The sequence below is a fragment of the Oncorhynchus kisutch genome, linkage group LG30 (genome assembly GCF_002021735.2).
Source record: "Oncorhynchus kisutch isolate 150728-3 linkage group LG30, Okis_V2, whole genome shotgun sequence".
Lineage (NCBI taxonomy): Eukaryota > Metazoa > Chordata > Actinopteri > Salmoniformes > Salmonidae > Oncorhynchus > Oncorhynchus kisutch.
In genome coordinates this window covers 9885996-9894682 of record NC_034203.2, presented here as the reverse complement: position 1 = coordinate 9894682, position 8687 = coordinate 9885996, and the positions used below count along the sequence as shown (strand labels likewise).

Sequence of the window (8687 nt, the reverse complement as noted above, 5' to 3'; positions counted from 1 at the left end):
ATATAAAAGCCACAACATAAAAACAACCTTGGTTCACTGGTAAGTGTCCAGCCCGGTAAATCAGTGCAGCGAACCCAAGTCACCTCAGTCACAAAATTGTCCTTCCATAATGTGATGCGTGAAACCGGTCTCAATCAGCACAATAAGATTGCAATAAACTCCAGCTCCACAAACAATACAGAGTATCGGATATCTCAGTAGTCTTCAACTACAACTGAACACATAAACCAACACGGTATAAATCACACTAAAACAAATGAAATACCATATACAAAAAAGTTGGAGTCAGACTGTCAGTCAGACAGATTGTCAGTCAGACAAAACTAAATGACTTGGAAAATACAGACTTTCCTTTTTTATTATGGAGAAAACCCTGGCTTTACATACCTACATTTCACCCAACCCAACTTGCCTTAATATCTTGTCAAAACAATGTTTGGTGCACAAATTCGACCGCGGAAAGTTTCACGAGCACAGAAAGTTGTTGATTCATTTCCTCATTAGCCAGCTTGTAACGCCGGTTATATAAAATGAGATTACTTAAGGACACCTGAGCAGTGTTCAAATAGCCATACTGTATACTACTTAAGGAGTATATGCGACTAGTTGTTTCGGGGCGGCAGGTAGCCTAGTGGTTCGAGCCTAGCGTTAGTAACCGAAAGGTTGCTGGATCGAGGCCTAGAGCGGACGAAGTTGTCTGTCGTTCTGCCCTTGAGCAAGGCAGATAATAACCCACTGTTCCCTGGATAGTGGATACTATCAAAAAAAAAAATCCCTTCCCCGGGTATTTTTTTTTAACATTCTACCTCCAGCTGCGCAAAAGGGTCAGCGCACTCTCAAATGTTGTTTTTTTGCCATCATTGTAAGCCTGCTACACACGCACGCACGCACGCACGCACACTGTACGATACATTTATTAAACATAAGAATGAGTGTGAGTTTTTTGTCACAACCCGACTCGTGGGAAGTGACAAAGAGCTCTTATAGAACCAAGGCACAATTAATAATGCGGGATAGATTTAACATTTCTTGCAGTAAATGTAGTGCTGCTTGAAAGTGAAAGGTGTCGGCTAAGCGGAGCAATGCTTTCCTTTTTAAATGGCAGAGTGGTTAAGAGCGTGAGAGTGCTCCCCAGTTGGATTAGCTTCAAATTCACTCCAGTTCATATCTTATCCTCCTTGGTGGGCGTTCGGTTGGGGCACTTGATATCGGAGCGAACGAAAGCGTCACAACTCTTGACCATGATTCATGACTTTCAAACTAGCACAACTGATATCAACGTTATACTAACCCATGGTTGATTTAATATCCACCACAAATTAATTGAACTCCTCATATAAAAAAAAAAAAGTAGGTTGTGAATATGATATTGATCTTTCTCATGAACGCTATCAGTTTTGTGATAGGTCATCCTTCACCAACTCCATCATTTATGAACTACGGCATTTGAAACAGGGACCTACCAAGGGATAAGGAAAAGAGACACATGTTTTACATACAGAGTGACTTGTCCTCTTTTGTTGCAATACAGTTGTTTTCAATTGCTAACATGCATAGGTCAAATCTGAAGTCACATTGTCAAAACTCTTCACACAGTCAGCGAACAATCACAGACTGGTTTGCTGCATATCCCAGGATGTCAGTACTATACTTGCCTCCATACTCCCCCTTCCTAAACCCCATAGAAGAGTGACCGCCATCCATATGTCCTTAGTGTGTGTGTGTGTGAGAGAGAGAGATAGACAGACAGAGGGAGAGAGAGAGACCAAGGAGGGCCTACAGTAGCACCTAGATCTTCTGCACAGATTATGCCAGACCTGGGCCATGACAGTAAATCTCAGTAAGACCAAAATAATGGTGTTCCAAAAAAGGTCCAGTGGCCAGGAATACAAATTCCATCTAGACACCGTTGTCCTAGAGCACACAAAAAAACAAAACATATATCAGTGCCACAGGTAATTACCACAAAGCTGTGAGCGATCTGAGAGACAAGGCAAGAAGGGCATTCTGTGCCATCAAAAGGAACATAACATTCTTCATACCAATTAGGATCTGGCTAAAAATACTTGAATCAGATATAGAACCCATTGCCCTTTATGGTTGTGAGGTCTCATCAAAAATTCACAAAATGGGACAAACACTAAATTGAGACTCTGCATGCAGAATTCTGCAAAAATATCCTCTGTATACAACATAGAACAACAAATAATGCATGAAGAGCAGAATTAGGCCGATACCTGCTAATTATCAAAATGCAGAAAAGAGACGTTAAATTCTACAACCACCTAAAAGAAAGCGATTCCCAAACCTTCCATAACAAAGCCATCACCTACAGAGAGATGAACCTGGAGCAAGAGAGAGATGTCCCCTAAGCAAGCTGGTCCTGGGGCTCTGTTCACAAACACACCGCACAGAGCCCCTGGACAGCAACACAATTAGACCCAACCAAATCATGAGAAATCAAAAGGATAATTACTTGACATATTGGAAAGAATGATCCAAAAAACAGAGCAAACTAGAATGCTATTTGTCACTAAACAGAGAGTACACAGTGGCAGAATACCTGACCACTGTGACTGACCCAAACTTAAGGAAAGCTTTGACTATGTACAGACTCAGTGAGCATAGCCTTGCTGTTGAGATAGGCCGCCGTAGGCAGACTTGGCTCTCAAGAGAAGACACACTGCCCACAAAATGAGGTGGAAACTGAGCTGCACTTCCTAACCTCCTGCCCACTGTATGACCATATTAGAGACACATATTTCCCTCAGATTACTCAGATCCACAAAGAATTTGAAAACAATCCCGATTTTGATAAACTCCCATATCTACTGGGTGAAATACCACACACAGTGTGCCATCACAGCAGCAAGATTTGTGACCTGTTGCCACAAGGAAAGGTCAATCAGTGAAGAACAAACACCATTGTAAATACAACCCATAGAAATGCTTATTTATTTTCCCTTTTGTACTTTAACCATTTGTACATAGTTACAACACTGTGTATATATACATAATATGACATTTGTAATGTCTTTATTATTTTATAACTTCTGTGAGTGTAATGTTTACTGTTCATTTTATTGTTTATTTCCCTGTTGACAGAGCCATTGTGCCCGTTTCTGAGGTGGGCTGGATAGAGCTCAGCAATATTTTATTTTTTATTTCACCTTTATTTAACCAGGTAGGCTAGTTGAGAACAAGTTCTCATTTGCAACTGCGACCTGGCCAAGATAAAGCATAGCAGTGTGAACAGACAACAACAAAGTTACACATGGAGTAAACAATTAACAAGTCAATAACACAGTAGAAAAGAAAAAGGGGGAGTCTATATACATTGTGTGCAAAAGGCATGAGGAGGTAGGCGAATAATTACAATTTTGCATTATTAACACTGGAGTGATAAATGATCAGATGGTCATGTACAGGTAGAGATATTGGTGTGCAAAAGAGCAGAAAAGTAAATAAATAAAAACAGTATGGGGATGAGGTAGGTAAAAATGGGTGGGCTATTTACCAATAGATCGGTTAGCTGCTCAATACACAACACAGACAAAAGATAAGGGACTGGAAAATCTTGGTAATCCTCCTCTTTATCAAAACGGTCCTTATGAATGTGCCTCGTTGTTGTGTTTCTCTGAAGCATATTTCTTGCATTTCCCCCTGATTCCATAGTAAACACTGAGCAATGATGACCAAGACAGGAGACATGATACAAAACACTAAGACACGACAGAAAGCCAATCTGAAAACAAATCCCAATGGCATGATTGGAGAAGCATCTAGATTTAGTGCAAGTTGGAGAAGCATACCAAGAAAAATCAATGCACACACTGAGGTTAGTGCTGACAATAACATGACATGTGCTTCTACATTTGCATTGCGTGCTGTTTGGGGTTTTAGGCTGGGTTTCTGTAAAGCATTTTGTGACATCGGCAGATGTAAAATGGTCTTTAAAAATACTTTTTTTTTGATTGATTGATTGATTGATTGATGTAAGGTGTAAAGGACCAGCAGCAGGCATTTACCAAGCAAAAAGTTAGTAACTGCTCATAGCGTGGAACTGAGAAAAATGGCTTTTTATTTACCTTGGTTTCACAGTAACATTATGCAGTTTACTGCTAACATGACCCCCATTTTCTCAAAAACACAATAAAATAGAGGCAGGATATCTGTCCACATGATGAAGCATGTATTTAAGGTTGCAAAAATGACATGAACTCATTTTCGACCAAATGAGCAGTTACTGCCTTTTTGCTTGGTAGGGCAGATTAGGCCTACTGGTCATTTGTTGAAACTGCCAACGATTGCAGTACTGAAGAAGGCCAGAAGAGATCAATATGCAGTCATTCATTGGGCTATAATACAGAAAGTAACCTGTACATTTTTTTAATCGACATTTGCAAATAGGTAAACGTGAGGTTAGATCCATCCCTGTTATTTCTGAGACAAGACATTTTCAAGTGTCATTAGGCCTACCAACCGTGACGGTTGGCAACATAATTAGTTAAGCCACTTACAAAAACACATTCCAGATCAAGATGCATTCATGGACAGACGATGCGAACGTCAGAGGGAAGAACAGTTTATGATAATTGGCCTTGCTACAACATACCGAAAATGTTGAATAAAATGTGAGGACTACAGTGGCAAAAGACGGGCTCGTCCGGGATTTGAACCCGGGACCTCTCGCACCCAAAGCGAGAATCATACCCCTAGACCAACGAGCCACTTACGACACTTGCCGATGTTGATCTATTACTACCAAGAGCATGACACTGTTTTTCTGGGATGAATTTGTCTTCATTGTTGTTGTCTATACATTTATCCGGATGTTGCCGGTAAATTATAGCTTGGAAAACACAGCCTTTCCTTTTTTTTATTATGAAGAAAACCCTGGCTTACGTACCTCAATTTCACCCAACTTGCCTTAATATCTTGTAAAACATGTTTCGTACACAAATTCTACCTCCGAAGTTTCACGAGCACTGATGTTGTTGATTAATTTCCTCATTACCGCGAGAAAGCTTGCTACATTGTTACGCTGGCTACAGAAGATGAGATACGTAAGTACACCTGAGCAGTGTTCGAATACCCATACGGTATACTACACACTTAATGAGTACATACTATTAGTTAATTTTTGTATACTGTAAACGAACGGTATCGTTTCAGTTGAGCACACTAGCGCTTCGCCTGTCTACCGGAAGTTGATGCTGTAACGGATTACAAAAACGGAAACTGTAATCCGTTACATTACCAGCACAAATATTGTAATCAGATTACCGATACCTTTGGAAAACTAGATGATTACATCAAGGATTACTTTTAAATTCAGAAAGAATGTTTTTGCAAAAAAAAATCTGTGACACTTCTGTGTTTTCGCAATGACATTCAAATCACCATTGAAAGAAGGAGCACATTTAAATTTGTTCCACCTCAGCAAGTCTGAACACAAGTCAGAGACCACTATGATGACACACCAAATATGTTTGATGGATCGCGGGAAAAGAGCAGGAATGGGTTTTTGTAGGCTACAGTGCAAGCAAGCTATGTCTGCCAATGGTGCGACTGCTGTCGGCATCCAAAGATTATCCAATTTGACGGTAGTAGTGTAGTCTACGGTGATACGGGTATAATTTATTATTAATATCTCCATAGCGCAATGATGTGAATCACACTGCTGCTCTGTCATTTAGCTATTTTCGCCTTACGGATTGTGGTTGTGGATGGCTGTTCACAAATCTAAATGTACATTTGAAACCAAATATGGTTGAATTCAAGAATTTTAAGCTGCCTATCAACAATTGTTTTTGAAACCAGTGGACAGACTGAAAAATGCAATCTTACAACATAGTGCGGATCCCAGCCTATGGAATAAAAGTGGAGTTTTTATTGCTCGATCTAATTCGTGCTGATAAAAATAAAATCCATAGGCCTAATGGACATGTTCAAACTTGCACACTTTTGATAGACTTAAAGTGGCAATTTGCAATCTGTAGTTGCTACATCCATTTTTGGACTTATAAATTATATATGAATTATATTATATATTTTTTTACCTTTATTTAACTAGGCAAGATCAGTTAAGAACAAATTCTTATTTTCAATCACAGCCTAGGAACAGTGGGTTAACTGCCTGTTCAGGGGCAGAATGACAGATTTGTACCTTGTCAGCTCAGGGGTTTGAACTTGCAACCTTCCGGTTACTAGTCCAACGCTCTAACCACTAGGCTACCCTGCCGCCCCATATATGTCTATATATATCTATTGATTCTTGAAGAATATAACTTATAAATACCTCACAAGCTTAGTTCAACTGTCCCACTCCATGAACAATATAAGCTTGTTTTTCTCAAATTTTTGTAAACATTGTAAATGTAAACAAACACTGTATAGCCTCATTTGATATCATGGATGGTCAGTCCTTGCAGCCATAGCTCTGTCAATTACAGTTTATTTTGAATTTTTACAATCACTAGGACCCATTTCCTAATACTTAGGTCACTTTTTCAAAACTCTTCACACAGTTCCCCTAACCAACTTTCAGCTTGGCACAGCAGTTATTTTCACATCCAAAATGAACTAAAACTACCAAAACACTTCATACATGTCTCAAATCAGCTCATTCTTCCATAACACTAGCAAAAGTTGTCACCCAACAAGCACACTTTGTCACTCATAAAACAATTACCTAAAAAACACTAACAACAGGCAGTATTACACAATGTTTTATTTTGTAAAATGTCTTTACAAAACAAGAATAACACCTCTCTACTGCTTAGAATTCACTGCAGTATATGTTATAGGAATGAATCAGACAGGATGCAATATGCTTTGATATGTTTTATGTATTTTTTGGGCATTGAGTGTATATACAATAATTTGTTTATACACCAATGCTAGTCAACCCTGTCTTCTGCATTTGGCCACAGGTTCTCATACATCACATCTTATGTCATCTTGGGAAATACACCTAAGAAAGAATATTTTGGCATGCCTGGTCCATCCCTGGCAATCTTCTGCAGATATGTCCAGGCATCCAGAATTCATTGCATCCAGGAAGGACATTTGATTATGTCATAAACCTTCCACCTCCATGTGGAAAAGAATTCCTCTATGGGATTGAGGAATGGAGAGTAAGGTGGGAGGAAAAGTGACACCATCCTGGGAAGGGCTGCAAACCAGTCTGACTGCACGGGAGTGGTGAAATGCCACACTGTCCCATACAATTACAAACGTTTGCCCGACTTCGCCTCACTGCAACCCTTTCCTCACCTGGCACAACCCTTCCATAGAGGTCATCCAGGAATTAAATGAGACGCTCGGTGGTCCAATTAGCGGTTTGTGTAACAGAAATCCATAAGAGGATATTGCTGCACACATTGTGATGTTGACACCCCTCTGTCCCGGGACATCCACTGTGGCTCTTTTCCCAATCACATTCCTTCCTCTGCCGCCGTGTTTTGGCCAAGTTGAAACCAGCCTCATCCACAAAGATGAATATGTGGAGTGTTTGCCTGGCTTCAATCTCCATGACTCTAAAATAAATCCACAAGGCATCATAAGAGTTAGGCTATTACGCTAGTTTACATTATACCTAAAAACATGCCATTGTGTGCCCCTGCCCTATTGGGTTTTGTTCAAAACCAGTTCTGTATTTTATAGTCATCTTACCTAGACATATTGGTTCCTGAGTTGCTTGACTCATTCCGAGTTCCTCTCAAAGGGGACAGTGTACAACTGCTTCATCCTGACTTGATGTTGTTTCAGGACTCTAGAAATAGTTGTTATGCTTACATTGTGAATATTTCCAAATGTGATGTTGTCTACCAACGCTCTGTCCCAAATCTCTGTGAGTTTTATGCCATTGTTTCTGATGACCATATCAACAATTGCAGTTTCCTGCACAGCAGTGAAAATCCTACCTCTCCTGCCTGTGGGAGGTAACCGTTGGGTCCTTAGCAGAAATACAAAAACAATTACACACCAGTGGGTTTGGAGGCTTTGCTAAATTTACTTCTGTAATGTGCAGTTCAGTCAGATGCCCTTGTAGAATGCACATCTTACCTGTTGTTTTGCCAGAAATTTCTCACAATAGATGCCACTGTTGAGTGTTGCAGATTTGGCTCCACTCTCAGACCCGCCTCTCTCGTTGATATACTATGATTTATTACATGATCAATTATAGTAGCCCTAATCTCATCCTAGACTACAGCTCTTGATCTTCCTCTCAGTCTTCTTCCACCACACATATGTACTCCTCTCACTCTCCCTCTCCCTCTCCCAGCCACTCTTCTTCCTCTGTCAGCCACTTCTCTATCTCTGGCTGGGTCCATGTTTACATTACAGTACAGCATTATTCCTAAAATGTCTCCTTTTGTATAGATGGTAATGAAATTGAAAGACTAACACCTGGGTAGGTGTTCAGCTACAATGGGAATCAGCTGTGGTTGGTCTAATTGTTTTGATAGTATTTAATTTTTTAGATTTGGAATATATTTCAATACGGTATTACTGTAGAAATGTAGCAAATTGCTGTCTTATTCAATTTGGGGTCTGTTAGGTTTTGAACTTAAGTTCAAAAGAGTATGTAAACATGTGCAAATTGGCCTGTAGGTGCATAGAGTTTTGGTGGTTGTTGTGTCTGAGTGAGAAAAGAATTTATGAAATTTGAAAGATGTAGT

The 8687-nt window shown here is 39.8% G+C and overlaps 1 non-coding gene across 1 annotated transcript; it reads right to left on the bottom strand.

The window, feature by feature from the left end:
- Nucleotides 1–4658: 4658 nt before the first annotated feature.
- Nucleotides 4659–4730, bottom strand: trnap-ugg (transfer RNA proline (anticodon UGG)). The gene has a single exon. It is a non-coding gene; the product is annotated as a tRNA-Pro (tRNA).
- Nucleotides 4731–8687: the final 3957 nt, after the last annotated feature.